The sequence below is a fragment of the Hyla sarda genome, unplaced genomic scaffold (genome assembly GCF_029499605.1).
Source record: "Hyla sarda isolate aHylSar1 unplaced genomic scaffold, aHylSar1.hap1 scaffold_1181, whole genome shotgun sequence".
Taxonomy (NCBI): domain Eukaryota; kingdom Metazoa; phylum Chordata; class Amphibia; order Anura; family Hylidae; genus Hyla; species Hyla sarda.
In genome coordinates this window covers 1-24,934 of record NW_026607804.1, presented here as the reverse complement: position 1 = coordinate 24,934, position 24,934 = coordinate 1, and the positions used below count along the sequence as shown (strand labels likewise).

The following is a 24,934-nucleotide window of genomic DNA, read 5'->3' as shown; positions in this document are numbered from 1 at the left end:
AATGCTTCCAGCCATCCATTGCACTAATGGATTGGTCATCAGCTGGCTGTCTATGTCCCGCATCAATATAGACCAAAGTACAGAGGGTTAGGCTATGCTATTGTGCACCTACCTGATGCATCAGAAGGTGCGAGGCCCTTGCTAAATTCTGTGCACAGACTTTGAGATCTATACTTTAGACTGTATCTAAACCTGCTCCAACATGGACTGACATTCTGGCCTACTTTCAGCCGATGCGACTTGTCTGTCGCTGAACAGTCGCTTTTTATGTATTCAGCACCTATGTATAATGTTGTAAAAATGCTCTAGAAGCTAAAGTCGCAGAAATGTCACACATATTTGGCCTGCAACTTTCTGTGCGACAAATTCAGACAGGAAAAATCAGTATAAATCCTTAGAAAATTATCCCCCAGTGTCTCCATCTGCTGGCGGTATTGAATAAGCATTGCTGCACTGATGGGGTATGCATTAGACGAAAAAAAAGAAGAAAAAGAAGAATAATACGCCCAGAAAAGAGGCGAAAAGGAGAAAAACGTAAAAAAACGTGAAAAAAAAGTAAGAGGAAGAGAAGGGAAAAAAAGGTGGAAATGGGTTTAAAAGTGATTTCGGCGGAGAAATATATATATATATATATATATATATATATATATATATATACGCGCACACACACACATATATATAAACGTATTCTCCGTTGAGATATTGCAGCCGCTGCTGTGTCCAGGCCCAGGAGCCTTAGCACTGTGCTGTGATGTCACTCAATACCACTGACATCACTAGGTGTAAACAACATCTCTCCTTTGCTGTGTATGTGACTATGGAGCTGTTTGGTGATGTCGTCTATTATGGCCTTCATAGAAGCAACAGGAGATTGTTGCATCCATCTAGAACCCTCAGAACTACAGTGCTATGATGTCACTCACTTCCACAACAGGCCTTGCAGAGTGTAAACAACAACAACCCAGCTTTGTTGTGTATGTAACCATAGGGATTTGTGATGTCACCTAGAACCTTCACAGCAGCGACAGCTTTATGAGGAGCATCAGCACTGCTCTGCCTGAGCAGAACCATCACCGCCATAGGTTGTCAAATAACCCGGATTTAACCCACACAGGTAAGTCCAATGGGGTGCAGGCATGTCCTCTATGCTTACAGCTTCCCGTGGGTGTTGGTTTGATACCGTTTGGGGACAGCCAAGGAGGCATCTGCAGGCAACAAAGGTAGGTGTGTGCTTGTGTGTGTGTTTCCTATGCAGATCCTAAGCCCAGTGTCACATGCAAGTAGGAGGAGTAAGAAGGGTTCCTGGCAAATCCGGGTTATGGATTGCATTTAAAAAGGCCCCGTGGGAGTGCAATGGGCCCCTGTCTTGCTGCTTAGCAATAATGGTATGGGTTTAGGTTCTGCTGTGTGTACTGGTGGTTGACTGCCCCCCAGCCCAGAGTGTGCATGGAAAATTGTCTGGCAGCCTCCCTGACAGCAAGCAGTGATAGTGCCCATGAAGGGGACCTTGTTGGGCCCGCCCCTTTCACGGTTATCGCTTCTCGGCCTTTTGGCTAAGATCAAGTGTAGTATCTGTTCTTATCAGTTTAATATCTGATACGTCCCCTATCTGGGGACCATATATTAAATGGATTTTTGAGAACGGGGGCCGATTTCGAAGCTTGCTTCCGTCGCCCTATGCATTGACCCGATATGGCAGTATCTTCGGGTACAGTGCACCACCCCCTTACAGGGTTAAAAAGAAAGATTCCTACTTTCATTGCTACCTGCTTGCTGGCTAGCCAGCTAGCCAGCCCTGTGGGCCTTGCTGCTGCAGCCAAAAAACAAAAGGTGGTGCTGCTGCTGCTGCTTCTGCTTGTGTCTGGCCGCTGTTGGAGCGTCCAGGCACAGGACTTCTGCTGCTGCTGACTAAATGGCCTCCTTAATTGGATCATTTGAGTAGCCAGCACACCTGTGCAGGTAGGGCATGACATGATAGGCAGCTGCCTTGATAGCGGGTGGGTGCTGAATGTTCCTAATTGACAAAATAAGATTAATGCTTATGAAGAAATATAAAATCTCATCCCTTCCCCAATATCGCGCCACACCCCTACCCCTTAATTCCCTGGTTGAACTTGATGGACATATGTCTTTTTTCGACCGTACTAACTATGTAACTATGTAACATAACATGGGGGGGGTCTCCTGGCTGTTCACACAGGTGTGTCATTGCTGTACATTGACCATGCATTGCTTCTGTGGTATTGCAAAGGCAAAGACAAATGCTTCCAGCCATCCATTGCACTAATGGATTGGTCATCAGCTGGCTGTCTATGTCCCGCATCAATATAGACCAAAGTACAGAGGGTTAGGCTATGCTATTGTGCACCTACCTGATGCATCAGAAGGTGCGAGGCCCTTGCTAAATTCTGTGCACAGACTTTGAGATCTATACTTTAGACTGTATCTAAACCTGCTCCAACATGGACTGACATTCTGGCCTACTTTCAGCCGATGCGACTTGTCTGTCGCTGAACAGTCGCTTTTTATGTATTCAGCACCTATGTATAATGTTGTAAAAATGCTCTAGAAGCTAAAGTCGCAGAAATGTCACACATATTTGGCCTGCAACTTTCTGTGCGACAAATTCGGACAGGAAAAATCAGTATAAATCCTTAGAAAATTATCCCCCAGTGTCTCCATCTGCTGGCGGTATTGAATAAGCATTGCTGCACTGATGGGGTATGCATTAGACGAAAAAAAAGAAGAAAAAGAAGAATAATACGCCCAGAAAAGAGGCGAAAAGGAGAAAAACGTAAAAAAACGTGAAAAAAAAGTAAGAGGAAGAGAAGGGAAAAAAAGGTGGAAATGGGTTTAAAAGTGATTTCGGCGGAGAAATATATATATATATATATATATATATATATATATATATATATACGCGCACACACACACATATATATAAACGTATTCTCCGTTGAGATATTGCAGCCGCTGCTGTGTCCAGGCCCAGGAGCCTTAGCACTGTGCTGTGATGTCACTCAATACCACTGACATCACTAGGTGTAAACAACATCTCTCCTTTGCTGTGTATGTGACTATGGAGCTGTTTGGTGATGTCGTCTATTATGGCCTTCATAGAAGCAACAGGAGATTGTTGCATCCATCTAGAACCCTCAGAACTACAGTGCTATGATGTCACTCACTTCCACAGGCCTTGCAGAGTGTAAACAACAACAACCCAGCTTTGTTGTGTATGTAACCATAGGGATTTGTGATGTCACCTAGAACCTTCACAGCAGCGACAGCTTTATGAGGAGCATCAGCACTGCTCTGCCTGAGCAGAACCATCACCGCCATAGGTTGTCAAATAACCCGGATTTAACCCACACAGGTAAGTCCAATGGGGTGCAGGCATGTCCTCTATGCTTACAGCTTCCCGTGGGTGTTGGTTTGATACCGTTTGGGGACAGCCAAGGAGGCATCTGCAGGCAACAAAGGTAGGTGTGTGCTTGTGTGTGTGTTTCCTATGCAGATCCTAAGCCCAGTGTCACATGCAAGTAGGAGGAGTAAGAAGGGTTCCTGGCAAATCCGGGTTATGGATTGCATTTAAAAAGGCCCCGTGGGAGTGCAATGGGCCCCTGTCTTGCTGCTTAGCAATAATGGTATGGGTTTAGGTTCTGCTGTGTGTACTGGTGGTTGACTGCCCCCCAGCCCAGAGTGTGCATGGAAAATTGTCTGGCAGCCTCCCTGACAGCAAGCAGTGATAGTGCCCATGAAGGGGACCTTGTTGGGCCCGCCCCTTTCACGGTTATCGCTTCTCGGCCTTTTGGCTAAGATCAAGTGTAGTATCTGTTCTTATCAGTTTAATATCTGATACGTCCCCTATCTGGGGACCATATATTAAATGGATTTTTGAGAACGGGGGCCGATTTCGAAGCTTGCTTCCGTCGCCCTATGCATTGACCCGATATGGCAGTATCTTCGGGTACAGTGCACCACCCCCTTACAGGGTTAAAAAGAAAGATTCCTACTTTCATTGCTACCTGCTTGCTGGCTAGCCAGCTAGCCAGCCCTGTGGGCCTTGCTGCTGCAGCCAAAAAACAAAAGGTGGTGCTGCTGCTGCTGCTTCTGCTTGTGTCTGGCCGCTGTTGGAGCGTCCAGGCACAGGACTTCTGCTGCTGCTGACTAAATGGCCTCCTTAATTGGATCATTTGAGTAGCCAGCACACCTGTGCAGGTAGGGCATGACATGATAGGCAGCTGCCTTGATAGCGGGTGGGTGCTGAATGTTCCTAATTGACAAAATAAGATTAATGCTTATGAAGAAATATAAAATCTCATCCCTTCCCCAATATCGCGCCACACCCCTACCCCTTAATTCCCTGGTTGAACTTGATGGACATATGTCTTTTTTCGACCGTACTAACTATGTAACTATGTAACATAACATGGGGGGGGTCTCCTGGCTGTTCACACAGGTGTGTCATTGCTGTACATTGACCATGCATTGCTTCTGTGGTATTGCAAAGGCAAAGACAAATGCTTCCAGCCATCCATTGCACTAATGGATTGGTCATCAGCTGGCTGTCTATGTCCCGCATCAATATAGACCAAAGTACAGAGGGTTAGGCTATGCTATTGTGCACCTACCTGATGCATCAGAAGGTGCGAGGCCCTTGCTAAATTCTGTGCACAGACTTTGAGATCTATACTTTAGACTGTATCTAAACCTGCTCCAACATGGACTGACATTCTGGCCTACTTTCAGCCGATGCGACTTGTCTGTCGCTGAACAGTCGCTTTTTATGTATTCAGCACCTATGTATAATGTTGTAAAAATGCTCTAGAAGCTAAAGTCGCAGAAATGTCACACATATTTGGCCTGCAACTTTCTGTGCGACAAATTCAGACAGGAAAAATCAGTATAAATCCTTAGAAAATTATCCCCCAGTGTCTCCATCTGCTGGCGGTATTGAATAAGCATTGCTGCACTGATGGGGTATGCATTAGACGAAAAAAAAGAAGAAAAAGAAGAATAATACGCCCAGAAAAGAGGCGAAAAGGAGAAAAACGTAAAAAAACGTGAAAAAAAAGTAAGAGGAAGAGAAGGGAAAAAAAGGTGGAAATGGGTTTAAAAGTGATTTCGGCGGAGAAATATATATATATATATATATATATATATATATATATATATATATACGCGCACACACACACATATATATAAACGTATTCTCCGTTGAGATATTGCAGCCGCTGCTGTGTCCAGGCCCAGGAGCCTTAGCACTGTGCTGTGATGTCACTCAATACCACTGACATCACTAGGTGTAAACAACATCTCTCCTTTGCTGTGTATGTGACTATGGAGCTGTTTGGTGATGTCGTCTATTATGGCCTTCATAGAAGCAACAGGAGATTGTTGCATCCATCTAGAACCCTCAGAACTACAGTGCTATGATGTCACTCACTTCCACAGGCCTTGCAGAGTGTAAACAACAACAACCCAGCTTTGTTGTGTATGTAACCATAGGGATTTGTGATGTCACCTAGAACCTTCACAGCAGCGACAGCTTTATGAGGAGCATCAGCACTGCTCTGCCTGAGCAGAACCATCACCGCCATAGGTTGTCAAATAACCCGGATTTAACCCACACAGGTAAGTCCAATGGGGTGCAGGCATGTCCTCTATGCTTACAGCTTCCCGTGGGTGTTGGTTTGATACCGTTTGGGGACAGCCAAGGAGGCATCTGCAGGCAACAAAGGTAGGTGTGTGCTTGTGTGTGTGTTTCCTATGCAGATCCTAAGCCCAGTGTCACATGCAAGTAGGAGGAGTAAGAAGGGTTCCTGGCAAATCCGGGTTATGGATTGCATTTAAAAAGGCCCCGTGGGAGTGCAATGGGCCCCTGTCTTGCTGCTTAGCAATAATGGTATGGGTTTAGGTTCTGCTGTGTGTACTGGTGGTTGACTGCCCCCCAGCCCAGAGTGTGCATGGAAAATTGTCTGGCAGCCTCCCTGACAGCAAGCAGTGATAGTGCCCATGAAGGGGACCTTGTTGGGCCCGCCCCTTTCACGGTTATCGCTTCTCGGCCTTTTGGCTAAGATCAAGTGTAGTATCTGTTCTTATCAGTTTAATATCTGATACGTCCCCTATCTGGGGACCATATATTAAATGGATTTTTGAGAACGGGGGCCGATTTCGAAGCTTGCTTCCGTCGCCCTATGCATTGACCCGATATGGCAGTATCTTCGGGTACAGTGCACCACCCCCTTACAGGGTTAAAAAGAAAGATTCCTACTTTCATTGCTACCTGCTTGCTGGCTAGCCAGCTAGCCAGCCCTGTGGGCCTTGCTGCTGCAGCCAAAAAACAAAAGGTGGTGCTGCTGCTGCTGCTGCTGCTTCTGCTTGTGTCTGGCCGCTGTTGGAGCGTCCAGGCACAGGACTTCTGCTGCTGCTGACTAAATGGCCTCCTTAATTGGATCATTTGAGTAGCCAGCACACCTGTGCAGGTAGGGCATGACATGATAGGCAGCTGCCTTGATAGCGGGTGGGTGCTGAATGTTCCTAATTGACAAAATAAGATTAATGCTTATGAAGAAATATAAAATCTCATCCCTTCCCCAATATCGCGCCACACCCCTACCCCTTAATTCCCTGGTTGAACTTGATGGACATATGTCTTTTTTCGACCGTACTAACTATGTAACTATGTAACATAACATGGGGGGGGTCTCCTGGCTGTTCACACAGGTGTGTCATTGCTGTACATTGACCATGCATTGCTTCTGTGGTATTGCAAAGGCAAAGACAAATGCTTCCAGCCATCCATTGCACTAATGGATTGGTCATCAGCTGGCTGTCTATGTCCCGCATCAATATAGACCAAAGTACAGAGGGTTAGGCTATGCTATTGTGCACCTACCTGATGCATCAGAAGGTGCGAGGCCCTTGCTAAATTCTGTGCACAGACTTTGAGATCTATACTTTAGACTGTATCTAAACCTGCTCCAACATGGACTGACATTCTGGCCTACTTTCAGCCGATGCGACTTGTCTGTCGCTGAACAGTCGCTTTTTATGTATTCAGCACCTATGTATAATGTTGTAAAAATGCTCTAGAAGCTAAAGTCGCAGAAATGTCACACATATTTGGCCTGCAACTTTCTGTGCGACAAATTCAGACAGGAAAAATCAGTATAAATCCTTAGAAAATTATCCCCCAGTGTCTCCATCTGCTGGCGGTATTGAATAAGCATTGCTGCACTGATGGGGTATGCATTAGACGAAAAAAAAGAAGAAAAAGAAGAATAATACGCCCAGAAAAGAGGCGAAAAGGAGAAAAACGTAAAAAAACGTGAAAAAAAAGTAAGAGGAAGAGAAGGGAAAAAAAGGTGGAAATGGGTTTAAAAGTGATTTCGGCGGAGAAATATATATATATATATATATATATATATATATATATATATATATACGCGCACACACACACATATATATAAACGTATTCTCCGTTGAGATATTGCAGCCGCTGCTGTGTCCAGGCCCAGGAGCCTTAGCACTGTGCTGTGATGTCACTCAATACCACTGACATCACTAGGTGTAAACAACATCTCTCCTTTGCTGTGTATGTGACTATGGAGCTGTTTGGTGATGTCGTCTATTATGGCCTTCATAGAAGCAACAGGAGATTGTTGCATCCATCTAGAACCCTCAGAACTACAGTGCTATGATGTCACTCACTTCCACAGGCCTTGCAGAGTGTAAACAACAACAACCCAGCTTTGTTGTGTATGTAACCATAGGGATTTGTGATGTCACCTAGAACCTTCACAGCAGCGACAGCTTTATGAGGAGCATCAGCACTGCTCTGCCTGAGCAGAACCATCACCGCCATAGGTTGTCAAATAACCCGGATTTAACCCACACAGGTAAGTCCAATGGGGTGCAGGCATGTCCTCTATGCTTACAGCTTCCCGTGGGTGTTGGTTTGATACCGTTTGGGGACAGCCAAGGAGGCATCTGCAGGCAACAAAGGTAGGTGTGTGCTTGTGTGTGTGTTTCCTATGCAGATCCTAAGCCCAGTGTCACATGCAAGTAGGAGGAGTAAGAAGGGTTCCTGGCAAATCCGGGTTATGGATTGCATTTAAAAAGGCCCCGTGGGAGTGCAATGGGCCCCTGTCTTGCTGCTTAGCAATAATGGTATGGGTTTAGGTTCTGCTGTGTGTACTGGTGGTTGACTGCCCCCCAGCCCAGAGTGTGCATGGAAAATTGTCTGGCAGCCTCCCTGACAGCAAGCAGTGATAGTGCCCATGAAGGGGACCTTGTTGGGCCCGCCCCTTTCACGGTTATCGCTTCTCGGCCTTTTGGCTAAGATCAAGTGTAGTATCTGTTCTTATCAGTTTAATATCTGATACGTCCCCTATCTGGGGACCATATATTAAATGGATTTTTGAGAACGGGGGCCGATTTCGAAGCTTGCTTCCGTCGCCCTATGCATTGACCCGATATGGCAGTATCTTCGGGTACAGTGCACCACCCCCTTACAGGGTTAAAAAGAAAGATTCCTACTTTCATTGCTACCTGCTTGCTGGCTAGCCAGCTAGCCAGCCCTGTGGGCCTTGCTGCTGCAGCCAAAAAACAAAAGGTGGTGCTGCTGCTGCTGCTTCTGCTTGTGTCTGGCCGCTGTTGGAGCGTCCAGGCACAGGACTTCTGCTGCTGCTGACTAAATGGCCTCCTTAATTGGATCATTTGAGTAGCCAGCACACCTGTGCAGGTAGGGCATGACATGATAGGCAGCTGCCTTGATAGCGGGTGGGTGCTGAATGTTCCTAATTGACAAAATAAGATTAATGCTTATGAAGAAATATAAAATCTCATCCCTTCCCCAATATCGCGCCACACCCCTACCCCTTAATTCCCTGGTTGAACTTGATGGACATATGTCTTTTTTCGACCGTACTAACTATGTAACTATGTAACATAACATGGGGGGGGGTCTCCTGGCTGTTCACACAGGTGTGTCATTGCTGTACATTGACCATGCATTGCTTCTGTGGTATTGCAAAGGCAAAGACAAATGCTTCCAGCCATCCATTGCACTAATGGATTGGTCATCAGCTGGCTGTCTATGTCCCGCATCAATATAGACCAAAGTACAGAGGGTTAGGCTATGCTATTGTGCACCTACCTGATGCATCAGAAGGTGCGAGGCCCTTGCTAAATTCTGTGCACAGACTTTGAGATCTATACTTTAGACTGTATCTAAACCTGCTCCAACATGGACTGACATTCTGGCCTACTTTCAGCCGATGCGACTTGTCTGTCGCTGAACAGTCGCTTTTTATGTATTCAGCACCTATGTATAATGTTGTAAAAATGCTCTAGAAGCTAAAGTCGCAGAAATGTCACACATATTTGGCCTGCAACTTTCTGTGCGACAAATTCAGACAGGAAAAATCAGTATAAATCCTTAGAAAATTATCCCCCAGTGTCTCCATCTGCTGGCGGTATTGAATAAGCATTGCTGCACTGATGGGGTATGCATTAGACGAAAAAAAAGAAGAAAAAGAAGAATAATACGCCCAGAAAAGAGGCGAAAAGGAGAAAAACGTAAAAAAACGTGAAAAAAAAGTAAGAGGAAGAGAAGGGAAAAAAAGGTGGAAATGGGTTTAAAAGTGATTTCGGCGGAGAAATATATATATATATATATATATATATATATATATATATATATATACGCGCACACACACACATATATATAAACGTATTCTCCGTTGAGATATTGCAGCCGCTGCTGTGTCCAGGCCCAGGAGCCTTAGCACTGTGCTGTGATGTCACTCAATACCACTGACATCACTAGGTGTAAACAACATCTCTCCTTTGCTGTGTATGTGACTATGGAGCTGTTTGGTGATGTCGTCTATTATGGCCTTCATAGAAGCAACAGGAGATTGTTGCATCCATCTAGAACCCTCAGAACTACAGTGCTATGATGTCACTCACTTCCACAGGCCTTGCAGAGTGTAAACAACAACAACCCAGCTTTGTTGTGTATGTAACCATAGGGATTTGTGATGTCACCTAGAACCTTCACAGCAGCGACAGCTTTATGAGGAGCATCAGCACTGCTCTGCCTGAGCAGAACCATCACCGCCATAGGTTGTCAAATAACCCGGATTTAACCCACACAGGTAAGTCCAATGGGGTGCAGGCATGTCCTCTATGCTTACAGCTTCCCGTGGGTGTTGGTTTGATACCGTTTGGGGACAGCCAAGGAGGCATCTGCAGGCAACAAAGGTAGGTGTGTGCTTGTGTGTGTGTTTCCTATGCAGATCCTAAGCCCAGTGTCACATGCAAGTAGGAGGAGTAAGAAGGGTTCCTGGCAAATCCGGGTTATGGATTGCATTTAAAAAGGCCCCGTGGGAGTGCAATGGGCCCCTGTCTTGCTGCTTAGCAATAATGGTATGGGTTTAGGTTCTGCTGTGTGTACTGGTGGTTGACTGCCCCCCAGCCCAGAGTGTGCATGGAAAATTGTCTGGCAGCCTCCCTGACAGCAAGCAGTGATAGTGCCCATGAAGGGGACCTTGTTGGGCCCGCCCCTTTCACGGTTATCGCTTCTCGGCCTTTTGGCTAAGATCAAGTGTAGTATCTGTTCTTATCAGTTTAATATCTGATACGTCCCCTATCTGGGGACCATATATTAAATGGATTTTTGAGAACGGGGGCCGATTTCGAAGCTTGCTTCCGTCGCCCTATGCATTGACCCGATATGGCAGTATCTTCGGGTACAGTGCACCACCCCCTTACAGGGTTAAAAAGAAAGATTCCTACTTTCATTGCTACCTGCTTGCTGGCTAGCCAGCTAGCCAGCCCTGTGGGCCTTGCTGCTGCAGCCAAAAAACAAAAGGTGGTGCTGCTGCTGCTGCTTCTGCTTGTGTCTGGCCGCTGTTGGAGCGTCCAGGCACAGGACTTCTGCTGCTGCTGACTAAATGGCCTCCTTAATTGGATCATTTGAGTAGCCAGCACACCTGTGCAGGTAGGGCATGACATGATAGGCAGCTGCCTTGATAGCGGGTGGGTGCTGAATGTTCCTAATTGACAAAATAAGATTAATGCTTATGAAGAAATATAAAATCTCATCCCTTCCCCAATATCGCGCCACACCCCTACCCCTTAATTCCCTGGTTGAACTTGATGGACATATGTCTTTTTTCGACCGTACTAACTATGTAACTATGTAACATAACATGGGGGGGGTCTCCTGGCTGTTCACACAGGTGTGTCATTGCTGTACATTGACCATGCATTGCTTCTGTGGTATTGCAAAGGCAAAGACAAATGCTTCCAGCCATCCATTGCACTAATGGATTGGTCATCAGCTGGCTGTCTATGTCCCGCATCAATATAGACCAAAGTACAGAGGGTTAGGCTATGCTATTGTGCACCTACCTGATGCATCAGAAGGTGCGAGGCCCTTGCTAAATTCTGTGCACAGACTTTGAGATCTATACTTTAGACTGTATCTAAACCTGCTCCAACATGGACTGACATTCTGGCCTACTTTCAGCCGATGCGACTTGTCTGTCGCTGAACAGTCGCTTTTTATGTATTCAGCACCTATGTATAATGTTGTAAAAATGCTCTAGAAGCTAAAGTCGCAGAAATGTCACACATATTTGGCCTGCAACTTTCTGTGCGACAAATTCAGACAGGAAAAATCAGTATAAATCCTTAGAAAATTATCCCCCAGTGTCTCCATCTGCTGGCGGTATTGAATAAGCATTGCTGCACTGATGGGGTATGCATTAGACGAAAAAAAAGAAGAAAAAGAAGAATAATACGCCCAGAAAAGAGGCGAAAAGGAGAAAAACGTAAAAAAACGTGAAAAAAAAGTAAGAGGAAGAGAAGGGAAAAAAAGGTGGAAATGGGTTTAAAAGTGATTTCGGCGGAGAAATATATATATATATATATATATATATATATATATATATATATATACGCGCACACACACACATATATATAAACGTATTCTCCGTTGAGATATTGCAGCCGCTGCTGTGTCCAGGCCCAGGAGCCTTAGCACTGTGCTGTGATGTCACTCAATACCACTGACATCACTAGGTGTAAACAACATCTCTCCTTTGCTGTGTATGTGACTATGGAGCTGTTTGGTGATGTCGTCTATTATGGCCTTCATAGAAGCAACAGGAGATTGTTGCATCCATCTAGAACCCTCAGAACTACAGTGCTATGATGTCACTCACTTCCACAGGCCTTGCAGAGTGTAAACAACAACAACCCAGCTTTGTTGTGTATGTAACCATAGGGATTTGTGATGTCACCTAGAACCTTCACAGCAGCGACAGCTTTATGAGGAGCATCAGCACTGCTCTGCCTGAGCAGAACCATCACCGCCATAGGTTGTCAAATAACCCGGATTTAACCCACACAGGTAAGTCCAATGGGGTGCAGGCATGTCCTCTATGCTTACAGCTTCCCGTGGGTGTTGGTTTGATACCGTTTGGGGACAGCCAAGGAGGCATCTGCAGGCAACAAAGGTAGGTGTGTGCTTGTGTGTGTGTTTCCTATGCAGATCCTAAGCCCAGTGTCACATGCAAGTAGGAGGAGTAAGAAGGGTTCCTGGCAAATCCGGGTTATGGATTGCATTTAAAAAGGCCCCGTGGGAGTGCAATGGGCCCCTGTCTTGCTGCTTAGCAATAATGGTATGGGTTTAGGTTCTGCTGTGTGTACTGGTGGTTGACTGCCCCCCAGCCCAGAGTGTGCATGGAAAATTGTCTGGCAGCCTCCCTGACAGCAAGCAGTGATAGTGCCCATGAAGGGGACCTTGTTGGGCCCGCCCCTTTCACGGTTATCGCTTCTCGGCCTTTTGGCTAAGATCAAGTGTAGTATCTGTTCTTATCAGTTTAATATCTGATACGTCCCCTATCTGGGGACCATATATTAAATGGATTTTTGAGAACGGGGGCCGATTTCGAAGCTTGCTTCCGTCGCCCTATGCATTGACCCGATATGGCAGTATCTTCGGGTACAGTGCACCACCCCCTTACAGGGTTAAAAAGAAAGATTCCTACTTTCATTGCTACCTGCTTGCTGGCTAGCCAGCTAGCCAGCCCTGTGGGCCTTGCTGCTGCAGCCAAAAAACAAAAGGTGGTGCTGCTGCTGCTGCTTCTGCTTGTGTCTGGCCGCTGTTGGAGCGTCCAGGCACAGGACTTCTGCTGCTGCTGACTAAATGGCCTCCTTAATTGGATCATTTGAGTAGCCAGCACACCTGTGCAGGTAGGGCATGACATGATAGGCAGCTGCCTTGATAGCGGGTGGGTGCTGAATGTTCCTAATTGACAAAATAAGATTAATGCTTATGAAGAAATATAAAATCTCATCCCTTCCCCAATATCGCGCCACACCCCTACCCCTTAATTCCCTGGTTGAACTTGATGGACATATGTCTTTTTTCGACCGTACTAACTATGTAACTATGTAACATAACATGGGGGGGGGGGGGGGTCTCCTGGCTGTTCACACAGGTGTGTCATTGCTGTACATTGACCATGCATTGCTTCTGTGGTATTGCAAAGGCAAAGACAAATGCTTCCAGCCATCCATTGCACTAATGGATTGGTCATCAGCTGGCTGTCTATGTCCCGCATCAATATAGACCAAAGTACAGAGGGTTAGGCTATGCTATTGTGCACCTACCTGATGCATCAGAAGGTGCGAGGCCCTTGCTAAATTCTGTGCACAGACTTTGAGATCTATACTTTAGACTGTATCTAAACCTGCTCCAACATGGACTGACATTCTGGCCTACTTTCAGCCGATGCGACTTGTCTGTCGCTGAACAGTCGCTTTTTATGTATTCAGCACCTATGTATAATGTTGTAAAAATGCTCTAGAAGCTAAAGTCGCAGAAATGTCACACATATTTGGCCTGCAACTTTCTGTGCGACAAATTCAGACAGGAAAAATCAGTATAAATCCTTAGAAAATTATCCCCCAGTGTCTCCATCTGCTGGCGGTATTGAATAAGCATTGCTGCACTGATGGGGTATGCATTAGACGAAAAAAAAGAAGAAAAAGAAGAATAATACGCCCAGAAAAGAGGCGAAAAGGAGAAAAACGTAAAAAAACGTGAAAAAAAAGTAAGAGGAAGAGAAGGGAAAAAAAGGTGGAAATGGGTTTAAAAGTGATTTCGGCGGAGAATATATATATATATATATATATATATATATATATATATATATATACGCGCACACACACACATATATATAAACGTATTCTCCGTTGAGATATTGCAGCCGCTGCTGTGTCCAGGCCCAGGAGCCTTAGCACTGTGCTGTGATGTCACTCAATACCACTGACATCACTAGGTGTAAACAACATCTCTCCTTTGCTGTGTATGTGACTATGGAGCTGTTTGGTGATGTCGTCTATTATGGCCTTCATAGAAGCAACAGGAGATTGTTGCATCCATCTAGAACCCTCAGAACTACAGTGCTATGATGTCACTCACTTCCACAGGCCTTGCAGAGTGTAAACAACAACAACCCAGCTTTGTTGTGTATGTAACCATAGGGATTTGTGATGTCACCTAGAACCTTCACAGCAGCGACAGCTTTATGAGGAGCATCAGCACTGCTCTGCCTGAGCAGAACCATCACCGCCATAGGTTGTCAAATAACCCGGATTTAACCCACACAGGTAAGTCCAATGGGGTGCAGGCATGTCCTCTATGCTTACAGCTTCCCGTGGGTGTTGGTTTGATACCGTTTGGGGACAGCCAAGGAGGCATCTGCAGGCAACAAAGGTAGGTGTGTGCTTGTGTGTGTGTTTCCTATGCAGATCCTAAGCCCAGTGTCACATGCAAGTAGGAGGAGTAAGAAGGGTTCCTGGCAAATCCGGGTTATGGATTGCATTTAAAAAGGCCCCGTGGGAGTGCAATGGGCCCCTGTCTTGCTGCTTAGCAATAATGGTATGGGTTTAGGTTCTGCTGTGTGTACTGGTGGTTGACTGCCCCCCAGCCCAGAGTGTGCATGGAAAATTGTCTGGCAGCCTCCCTGACAGCAAGCAGTGATAGTGCCCATGAAGGGGACCTTGTTGGGCCCGCCCCTTTCACGGTTATCGCTTCTCGGCCTTTTGGCTAAGATCAAGTGTAGTATCTGTTCTTATCAGTTTAATATCTGATACGTCCCCTATCTGGGGACCATATATTAAATGGATTTTTGAGAACGGGGGCCGATTTCGAAGCTTGCTTCCGTCGCCCTATGCATTGACCCGATATGGCAGTATCTTCGGGTACAGTGCACCACCCCCTTACAGGGTTAAAAAGAAAGATTCCTACTTTCATTGCTACCTGCTTGCTGGCTAGCCAGCTAGCCAGCCCTGTGGGCCTTGCTGCTGCAGCCAAAAAACAAAAGGTGGTGCTGCTGCTGCTGCTTCTGCTTGTGTCTGGCCGCTGTTGGAGCGTCCAGGCACAGGACTTCTGCTGCTGCTGACTAAATGGCCTCCTTAATTGGATCATTTGAGTAGCCAGCACACCTGTGCAGGTAGGGCATGACATGATAGGCAGCTGCCTTGATAGCGGGTGGGTGCTGAATGTTCCTAATTGACAAAATAAGATTAATGCTTATGAAGAAATATAAAATCTCATCCCTTCCCCAATATCGCGCCACACCCCTACCCCTTAATTCCCTGGTTGAACTTGATGGACATATGTCTTTTTTCGACCGTACTAACTATGTAACTATGTAACATAACATGGGGGGGGGGGGGGGGTCTCCTGGCTGTTCACACAGGTGTGTCATTGCTGTACATTGACCATGCATTGCTTCTGTGGTATTGCAAAGGCAAAGACAAATGCTTCCAGCCATCCATTGCACTAATGGATTGGTCATCAGCTGGCTGTCTATGTCCCGCATCAATATAGACCAAAGTACAGAGGGTTAGGCTATGCTATTGTGCACCTACCTGATGCATCAGAAGGTGCGAGGCCCTTGCTAAATTCTGTGCACAGACTTTGAGATCTATACTTTAGACTGTATCTAAACCTGCTCCAACATGGACTGACATTCTGGCCTACTTTCAGCCGATGCGACTTGTCTGTCGCTGAACAGTCGCTTTTTATGTATTCAGCACCTATGTATAATGTTGTAAAAATGCTCTAGAAGCTAAAGTCGCAGAAATGTCACACATATTTGGCCTGCAACTTTCTGTGCGACAAATTCAGACAGGAAAAATCAGTATAAATCCTTAGAAAATTATCCCCCAGTGTCTCCATCTGCTGGCGGTATTGAATAAGCATTGCTGCACTGATGGGGTATGCATTAGACGAAAAAAAAGAAGAAAAAGAAGAATAATACGCCCAGAAAAGAGGCGAAAAGGAGAAAAACGTAAAAAAACGTGAAAAAAAAGTAAGAGGAAGAGAAGGGAAAAAAAGGTGGAAATGGGTTTAAAAGTGATTTCGGCGGAGAAATATATATATATATATATATATATATATATATATATATATATACGCGCACACACACACATATATATAAACGTATTCTCCGTTGAGATATTGCAGCCGCTGCTGTGTCCAGGCCCAGGAGCCTTAGCACTGTGCTGTGATGTCACTCAATACCACTGACATCACTAGGTGTAAACAACATCTCTCCTTTGCTGTGTATGTGACTATGGAGCTGTTTGGTGATGTCGTCTATTATGGCCTTCATAGAAGCAACAGGAGATTGTTGCATCCATCTAGAACCCTCAGAACTACAGTGCTATGATGTCACTCACTTCCACAGGCCTTGCAGAGTGTAAACAACAACAACCCAGCTTTGTTGTGTATGTAACCATAGGGATTTGTGATGTCACCTAGAACCTTCACAGCAGCGACAGCTTTATGAGGAGCATCAGCACTGCTCTGCCTGAGCAGAACCATCACCGCCATAGGTTGTCAAATAACCCGGATTTAACCCACACAGGTAAGTCCAATGGGGTGCAGGCATGTCCTCTATGCTTACAGCTTCCCGTGGGTGTTGGTTTGATACCGTTTGGGGACAGCCAAGGAGGCATCTGCAGGCAACAAAGGTAGGTGTGTGCTTGTGTGTGTGTTTCCTATGCAGATCCTAAGCCCAGTGTCACATGCAAGTAGGAGGAGTAAGAAGGGTTCCTGGCAAATCCGGGTTATGGATTGCATTTAAAAAGGCCCCGTGGGATTGCAATGGGCCCCTGTCTTGCTGCTTAGCAATAATGGTATGGGTTTAGGTTCTGCTGTGTGTACTGGTGGTTGACTGCCCCCCAGCCCAGAGTGTGCATGGAAAATTGTCTGGCAGCCTCCCTGACAGCAAGCAGTGATAGTGCCCATGAAGGGGACCTTGTTGGGCCCGCCCCTTTCACGGTTATCGCTTCTCGGCCTTTTGGCTAAGATCAAGTGTAGTAATACAGGAGATCTGGTCAGAAGGTACTCGGGTACCCCTCTCCTCGGCCTTGTGGGATCGCCCAGGTTTATTGCCTGGGCTTCACCCACTTGTTGCTATTGGGGAGAGGGCCTAGTCCCAGGGTAACGTTTAGCGATCGCCTCTCAAGACCTTCGGGTGGAGAGAGGTTAGAACCATGGATGATGATCCGGATCCAGGTTCTGTGCCGGCATACGCAAGGATCAAAAACACCGTGAGAGTCATTCTCACGGATGATACCAAAAGGGCGGACGATTTGAAATTCGTAGTAGAGGACGTGCTCGGAGGAGTTTTCGGAATACAGAAGGGCGAGATATTGGCAATCCAGGACTACCCGAAGCGTAAAATTTTTGATGTGACGTTCACACAAAATGGCATCCACAGAGATTTTGTTACCAGAGCTGCTGCGAGTAAAGACAAAAAGCTTCAGGGTGTCCGGATTATTGAGCACGTTCTAGACGATATTAAGCTGGTGGTAGTAAAGATGTATTCCCCTTTCGCCAACCTACACGATGTTGAGTTGTTTTTACAAGTCTATTTTAGTAAGGTTGAGTGCAGAGGAAAAATCATGAACAGCTGTGGCATCTGGACATCTAAGTGGAGATTTCAGGTTACATGCAAAAAAGATGACAGATTGCCAGGGGGAATACAACTACCACCAGCTCGTTTTAAAATAAATAATATGTGTGGCGACCTCTTTTATGCGGGGATGCCAAGCTACTGCAGGAAGTGTCACAGATATGGACACACAAAAGAAAACTGTGAAAGTACATGCAAAAAATGTGGTAGCACACAGCACGAGACAGAGAAATGCACAAGAGGAGGGAGGTGCAATTTCTGTCAACAATTCGGTCACCTTTTCTCCTCTTGTCCCCACAGACATAGGACGGAGCAGCAGTGGCAACCCTGGAGGCAGCAAGGACAGCAACCGGGACACCAGCCGAGGCAAGCAGAGCCAGTGATTACCCCCCCACAAGAGGTAAGCGGTGAGATGGAGAAGGAGAAAGACCCCCCTCAGGCAAAAGGAGGGGACCCTAAAGAGCAGAGGATGGCCAAAAAACGTGCAAGTGGTGAAAAAACTGGCCCCCAGGAGCATGCTGGGTTAAGAGAGGAGCGGACGGCGGCCGAATCCGCTCCTCAGCAACCTCTGGCTCAGGGTCCCCCTGAGAGCGATGATCCGGGTGGAGAGGTGAAGGTTAAAAGGCGGAGGGGCTCCAGAAGACTCTATTCGGAGGCGGTCCAGGGGGAGCCGATGGAAGTACCTGCGGATGCAGGGAACCCAAGTGACGTTCCTCCACAGGTCCCCATAGGGGATACCCCCCCTCCTCCCTGCCAGGAGGAGGTTTCAGGGGTGACCGTCTCTGAGGTACCAGAGACGGAACTAAGTGAACACCCGACCCCTATGGAGGGGCAAGAGGTGGAAGAACCCAATGAGTCTGGAGCCCTGATTGCCAGGATGCCCGAGAACAACTATGCCTCAATCATGATGGAGGAGGGGGGTCGGCTGAGTGATGGTGCCTCCTCTCCTGCTTCCTCTATGCGTACAGTTGAGTCAGATTTTGGGGGGTATGAGGCTTCGGAGGGGGAATCAGAGGTGTAAGACGTTTTCTTGTACATTCCCATGGCTGAGTTGTCCGGTCTGTCCTTGAACGTGAGAAGTGTGAGCGCCAGAGTAAGAAGGGTTGCCCTATTTAATTACTTGTCGGTTTTTGCTGCTTCCGTCCTTTTCCTGCAGGAATGTGGCATCCCGCACAGATTAAATTATAAAGAATATGAAGATGATTGGGTGCACGGTCCATCAGTCTGGTCTGGATCAAATGAGTCCAGATCAGCAGGGGTCGCCATACTTTTTAAAGGGAACGTTTTAATTGAGAGTTTTAACGAAATTTTACCAGGCAGAATTTTATTGGTCATCGCTTTTATTAATGGTATTAAATGGCAGTTTTTAAATTTTTATGGTTCTCCTGATAAGAATGAAAGAATAAAAATGTTGGAGATTTTACCCCTTTTTATTAACAATTCTAGTCCTCTTGTTTTATCAGGTGATTTTAATTGTATTTTAAGGGGAGAACGCCGTTTTTCGAACGCAGTGAGTAGGAACTATGATAAGACGTCTTTTATGTTAAAAAACTTGATTTTAGATTTTAATCTCACTGATGTTTTTAAAAAATGTAATTTTAACGTACCAGAGGAAGACGGTGTTACCTGGAGCAATGCAAGCTGTAGCTCCAGGATAGATTTTATTTTTTGTTCTTATCAAGTACTGCCTTTTAACTGTGATCTTTTTACCAATGTTTTTTCTGACCATAAATTATTGTATTTTAAAGTTAAAAGTGATTTTAAAAGGAGAACTGGTAGGAATGCCTGGAAGTTAAACGTGTCCCTTTTAGAAGATCCGCAGGTTTTATCAGATTTTATCACCTTTTACAAGGAATGCAGACGAGCAAAAGACCCCAACACTCCCACCAGTATCTGGTGGGAAAAAATGAAACTAAAAATAAAAGAATTTTTTATCCGTGTTGGGGTTAGGAAAGCTAAAGAAAAACGTGAATTTTATAATATCCTAAATACTCGTCTGCAAACCCTGTACAAATTCAGAGCACATGGGATGGAGGTGGAGAAGGAGGTACATGATCTTAAAAAAGAAATAACTAAGTGCCTGGAGCAGAAAGGAAAAGAAATTATCTTTAGGTCTCGAATACAGCATCTTGAGGAAAACGAGACCTGCTCCAGGTATTTTTTTAAGAAAATACATGAAAATAGAAGGTTAATAGAAAACATTGAAGGAGTGAATGATGTACAGGGTATTTTTAAAAAGGTGCAAGAGTTTTATGCGGATCTTTTTAATGTAAAACACATTGATGAATGTTTTATGAATGACTCGTTAAAGGAGATCACCAATTTTTTAGATCCTGTCTCACAGTCTTTTTTATTGCAGAATATTTCAGAGCAGGAGATTTTAGAGACCGTCAAGAGTTTTAAAACAGGTAAAGTGCCTGGGCCGGATGGTATACCCATTGAATTTTATGTTACTTTTTATGGTATTTTAAAAGAAGATTTGTTCTCCCTTTTTACGGAAGTCTTTAAGTCTAAAATCCTCCCAGGCTCATGGAAGAAGGGTGATGTCTCCCTGCTATTCAAAAAGGGAGACCGGTCGGAACTCAAAAACTGGAGACCAATCACCCTTCTGAACTGCGACTATAAAATAATGGCGAAACTGTGTGCTAACCGCTTAAAGAACGTAATCCATAAAATAATTCATACAAACCAAGTCTGTGGGGTGCCTGGGAGGAGTTTATGGGAGAACCTAAACCTTTTAAAGGATGTAATTAGCGACACCAAATTAAGAAAAGGAAAGCTGGCGGTTTTATCCATAGATTTTGAAAAAGCTTTCGACAGGGTGTCACATTTTTATCTTTTTAAGGTTTTAGAGAAAATGGGTATACCTGATGGCTTTTTATTGTCTCTTAGAGCTTTTTATGATAACTGTACTAGTAAAATTTTAGTAAATGGTTTTAAGACACAGGGCGTGATTTTAAATTCCGGAGTGAAGCAGGGGTGTCCCTTGTCCCCACTACTCTTCATTTGCGCAATAGAGCCTCTTTTATGTACAATACGAAAGGATAAGCAGATCCATGGAGTCCCCCTGCCAGGAGGAGGGGGACTAGAGGCGAAGGTAGTGGGGTACATGGACGATGTTGCGGTGTTTTGCAGGGACACCCCATCGCTTCAGAAGACGCTAAAACAGATTCAATATTTTAATTGTGCCTCCGGTTTTAAAGTCAATTTTAACAAAAGTAACATTTTAAACATAGGCGGAATGCCTTTGTATGATGTGCCCGTCCCTGTGTCTGAGTCGGTGCAGATTTTAGGTGTCTCCTTTGACGAGTCTAATAATGGTTTTAATAGCTGGGACTTGGTGGCTCAAAAAATAAATAAGAAAATATGTATGTGGAACATGCGAGAACTTACAATGGAAGGGAAGGTTTTAATTACAAAAATGGTGCTTTTACCTATTTTATTGTATTTAAGTCTGGTTTTCCCACCCCCCGAAATGGTTCTAAAGAAAATAACAAAAGCTTGTTTTACTTTCTTTTGGAGTTCTAAGAGCGAAAAATTAAAGAGACAAATTGTGATAAAACCGAACTCCAGGGGCGGTAAGGATTTTCCAGATTTTAAAGCTTTCCTTTTAATAAAGTTTTTTAGCATGTGTTTTACTACTGTTTTTAAAGATAGCTACTGGTCTTATTTTGTTCGTTTTAATACTGGTTATTTTATGCGGAGGAACGGCTGGTTTTCTACAGTTTTAAGTTGCCCTTATTCTTTGAATTTACCCCCTCAATACATGATTTTAGGAAAAATTTTAAACTTATATAATTTTAAAGGTAAAAGTGTTCAGGATCTGTGCAATAGCAAAAAACTACTAAAGGAAATAAAAGAAACCAGTACCGTGACTCCCATCAAAAATTTTAACGAACAGAAGTGTATACAGATTTGGAAGATGTTGAGTATTAATTATCTTTTTAATTCACAGAAGGACCTGGCCTGGAGCTGCGCACACGAGTGTCTTCCATGCCGGGCATTCCAGCACCGAAGAGGATTATCCAACTCTGCAACCTGCCCGAGGGAGGGATGCCGACAAGAGGAGACCGTGCACCATCTAATATGGACTTGTTTTTACTCGCAGAAAATATGGACAAAGATACTCTCTCTGGTAAAAAGGATAACTGGACTAAAAGACTTAAATATTGCAGTGGTTTTTTATGGTTGCCTGGAATGCCCAACACGGACTCAAGAGACTATTGCATGGAAGATCATAAACTGTGTGAAGGCAGCTCTGTGGAAGGCCAGGAATATTTTATTGTTCAAGCATGAGGTTTTATCTGTGAAGGACATTTTATCTATCTGTTTTTATGAAATGTACCAGTACTATCTTTTAGACAAGAAGAGATTTCCGCTTTTATCTAGAAAATGGTTTTTAAAAGAATGGAATTCTATCTTGTAAAGCCACCAAGTGCCCATTTTATGTTTTAATATGTTGTAAATATGTTATTTATATGTAACTGTATTTATTGACATATTTGCACAACTTTGTTAACATTATTTAATTTTTAATAAAGTTGCCCCCGTAAGGGTAGTCAAGTTAAAAAAAAAAAATCTGTTCTTATCAGTTTAATATCTGATACGTCCCCTATCTGGGGACCATATATTAAATGGATTTTTGAGAACGGGGGCCGATTTCGAAGCTTGCTTCCGTCGCCCTATGCATTGACCCGATATGGCAGTATCTTCGGGTACAGTGCACCACCCCCTTACAGGGTTAAAAAGAAAGATTCCTACTTTCATTGCTACCTGCTTGCTGGCTAGCCAGCTAGCCAGCCCTGTGGGCCTTGCTGCTGCAGCCAAAAAACAAAAGGTGGTGCTGCTGCTGCTGCTTCTGCTTGTGTCTGGCCGCTGTTGGAGCGTCCAGGCACAGGACTTCTGCTGCTGCTGACTAAATGGCCTCCTTAATTGGATCATTTGAGTAGCCAGCACACCTGTGCAGGTAGGGCATGACATGATAGGCAGCTGCCTTGATAGCGGGTGGGTGCTGAATGTTCCTAATTGACAAAATAAGATTAATGCTTATGAAGAAATATAAAATCTCATCCCTTCCCCAATATCGCGCCACACCCCTACCCCTTAATTCCCTGGTTGAACTTGATGGACATATGTCTTTTTTCGACCGTACTAACTATGTAACTATGTAACATAACATGGGGGGGGTCTCCTGGCTGTTCACACAGGTGTGTCATTGCTGTACATTGACCATGCATTGCTTCTGTGGTATTGCAAAGGCAAAGACAAATGCTTCCAGCCATCCATTGCACTAATGGATTGGTCATCAGCTGGCTGTCTATGTCCCGCATCAATATAGACCAAAGTACAGAGGGTTAGGCTATGCTATTGTGCACCTACCTGATGCATCAGAAGGTGCGAGGCCCTTGCTAAATTCTGTGCACAGACTTTGAGATCTATACTTTAGACTGTATCTAAACCTGCTCCAACATGGACTGACATTCTGGCCTACTTTCAGCCGATGCGACTTGTCTGTCGCTGAACAGTCGCTTTTTATGTATTCAGCACCTATGTATAATGTTGTAAAAATGCTCTAGAAGCTAAAGTCGCAGAAATGTCACACATATTTGGCCTGCAACTTTCTGTGCGACAAATTCAGACAGGAAAAATCAGTATAAATCCTTAGAAAATTATCCCCCAGTGTCTCCATCTGCTGGCGGTATTGAATAAGCATTGCTGCACTGATGGGGTATGCATTAGACGAAAAAAAAGAAGAAAAAGAAGAATAATACGCCCAGAAAAGAGGCGAAAAGGAGAAAAACGTAAAAAAACGTGAAAAAAAAGTAAGAGGAAGAGAAGGGAAAAAAAGGTGGAAATGGGTTTAAAAGTGATTTCGGCGGAGAAATATATATATATATATATATATATATATATATATATATATATATACGCGCACACACACACATATATATAAACGTATTCTCCGTTGAGATATTGCAGCCGCTGCTGTGTCCAGGCCCAGGAGCCTTAGCACTGTGCTGTGATGTCACTCAATACCACTGACATCACTAGGTGTAAACAACATCTCTCCTTTGCTGTGTATGTGACTATGGAGCTGTTTGGTGATGTCGTCTATTATGGCCTTCATAGAAGCAACAGGAGATTGTTGCATCCATCTAGAACCCTCAGAACTACAGTGCTATGATGTCACTCACTTCCACAGGCCTTGCAGAGTGTAAACAACAACAACCCAGCTTTGTTGTGTATGTAACCATAGGGATTTGTGATGTCACCTAGAACCTTCACAGCAGCGACAGCTTTATGAGGAGCATCAGCACTGCTCTGCCTGAGCAGAACCATCACCGCCATAGGTTGTCAAATAACCCGGATTTAACCCACACAGGTAAGTCCAATGGGGTGCAGGCATGTCCTCTATGCTTACAGCTTCCCGTGGGTGTTGGTTTGATACCGTTTGGGGACAGCCAAGGAGGCATCTGCAGGCAACAAAGGTAGGTGTGTGCTTGTGTGTGTGTTTCCTATGCAGATCCTAAGCCCAGTGTCACATGCAAGTAGGAGGAGTAAGAAGGGTTCCTGGCAAATCCGGGTTATGGATTGCATTTAAAAAGGCCCCGTGGGAGTGCAATGGGCCCCTGTCTTGCTGCTTAGCAATAATGGTATGGGTTTAGGTTCTGCTGTGTGTACTGGTGGTTGACTGCCCCCCAGCCCAGAGTGTGCATGGAAAATTGTCTGGCAGCCTCCCTGACAGCAAGCAGTGATAGTGCCCATGAAGGGGACCTTGTTGGGCCCGCCCCTTTCACGGTTATCGCTTCTCGGCCTTTTGGCTAAGATCAAGTGTAGTATCTGTTCTTATCAGTTTAATATCTGATACGTCCCCTATCTGGGGACCATATATTAAATGGATTTTTGAGAACGGGGGCCGATTT

The 24,934-nt window shown here is 44.9% G+C and overlaps 7 non-coding genes and 3 pseudogenes across 7 annotated transcripts; all 10 read left to right on the top strand.

Annotated features, from left to right (window-relative positions):
* The first annotated feature begins 1,533 nt into the window (after positions 1-1,533).
* Positions 1,534-1,724, top strand: LOC130302757 (U2 spliceosomal RNA). Its single transcript, XR_008852915.1, has one exon. It is a non-coding gene; the product is annotated as a U2 spliceosomal RNA (small nuclear RNA).
* A 2,068-nt stretch (positions 1,725-3,792) lies between these two features.
* On the top strand, positions 3,793-3,983 carry LOC130302756 (U2 spliceosomal RNA). The gene has a single exon (XR_008852914.1). It is a non-coding gene; the product is annotated as a U2 spliceosomal RNA (small nuclear RNA).
* Positions 3,984-6,053: 2,070 nt separating this feature from the next.
* On the top strand, positions 6,054-6,244 carry LOC130302755 (U2 spliceosomal RNA). Its single transcript, XR_008852913.1, has one exon. It is a non-coding gene; the product is annotated as a U2 spliceosomal RNA (small nuclear RNA).
* A 2,076-nt stretch (positions 6,245-8,320) lies between these two features.
* LOC130302799 (U2 spliceosomal RNA) lies at positions 8,321-8,511 on the top strand. Its single transcript, XR_008852957.1, has one exon. It is a non-coding gene; the product is annotated as a U2 spliceosomal RNA (small nuclear RNA).
* A 2,071-nt stretch (positions 8,512-10,582) lies between these two features.
* Positions 10,583-10,773, top strand: LOC130302788 (U2 spliceosomal RNA). The gene has a single exon (XR_008852946.1). It is a non-coding gene; the product is annotated as a U2 spliceosomal RNA (small nuclear RNA).
* Positions 10,774-12,843: 2,070 nt separating this feature from the next.
* On the top strand, positions 12,844-13,034 carry LOC130302777 (U2 spliceosomal RNA). The gene has a single exon (XR_008852934.1). It is a non-coding gene; the product is annotated as a U2 spliceosomal RNA (small nuclear RNA).
* Positions 13,035-15,110: 2,076 nt separating this feature from the next.
* LOC130302765 (U2 spliceosomal RNA) lies at positions 15,111-15,301 on the top strand. Its single transcript, XR_008852923.1, has one exon. It is a non-coding gene; the product is annotated as a U2 spliceosomal RNA (small nuclear RNA).
* Positions 15,302-17,377: 2,076 nt separating this feature from the next.
* LOC130302805 (U2 spliceosomal RNA) lies at positions 17,378-17,510 on the top strand (annotated as a pseudogene).
* A 5,026-nt stretch (positions 17,511-22,536) lies between these two features.
* On the top strand, positions 22,537-22,742 carry LOC130302801 (U2 spliceosomal RNA; annotated as a pseudogene).
* Positions 22,743-24,812: 2,070 nt separating this feature from the next.
* LOC130302800 (U2 spliceosomal RNA) lies at positions 24,813-24,934 on the top strand (annotated as a pseudogene; the record flags this gene model as incomplete).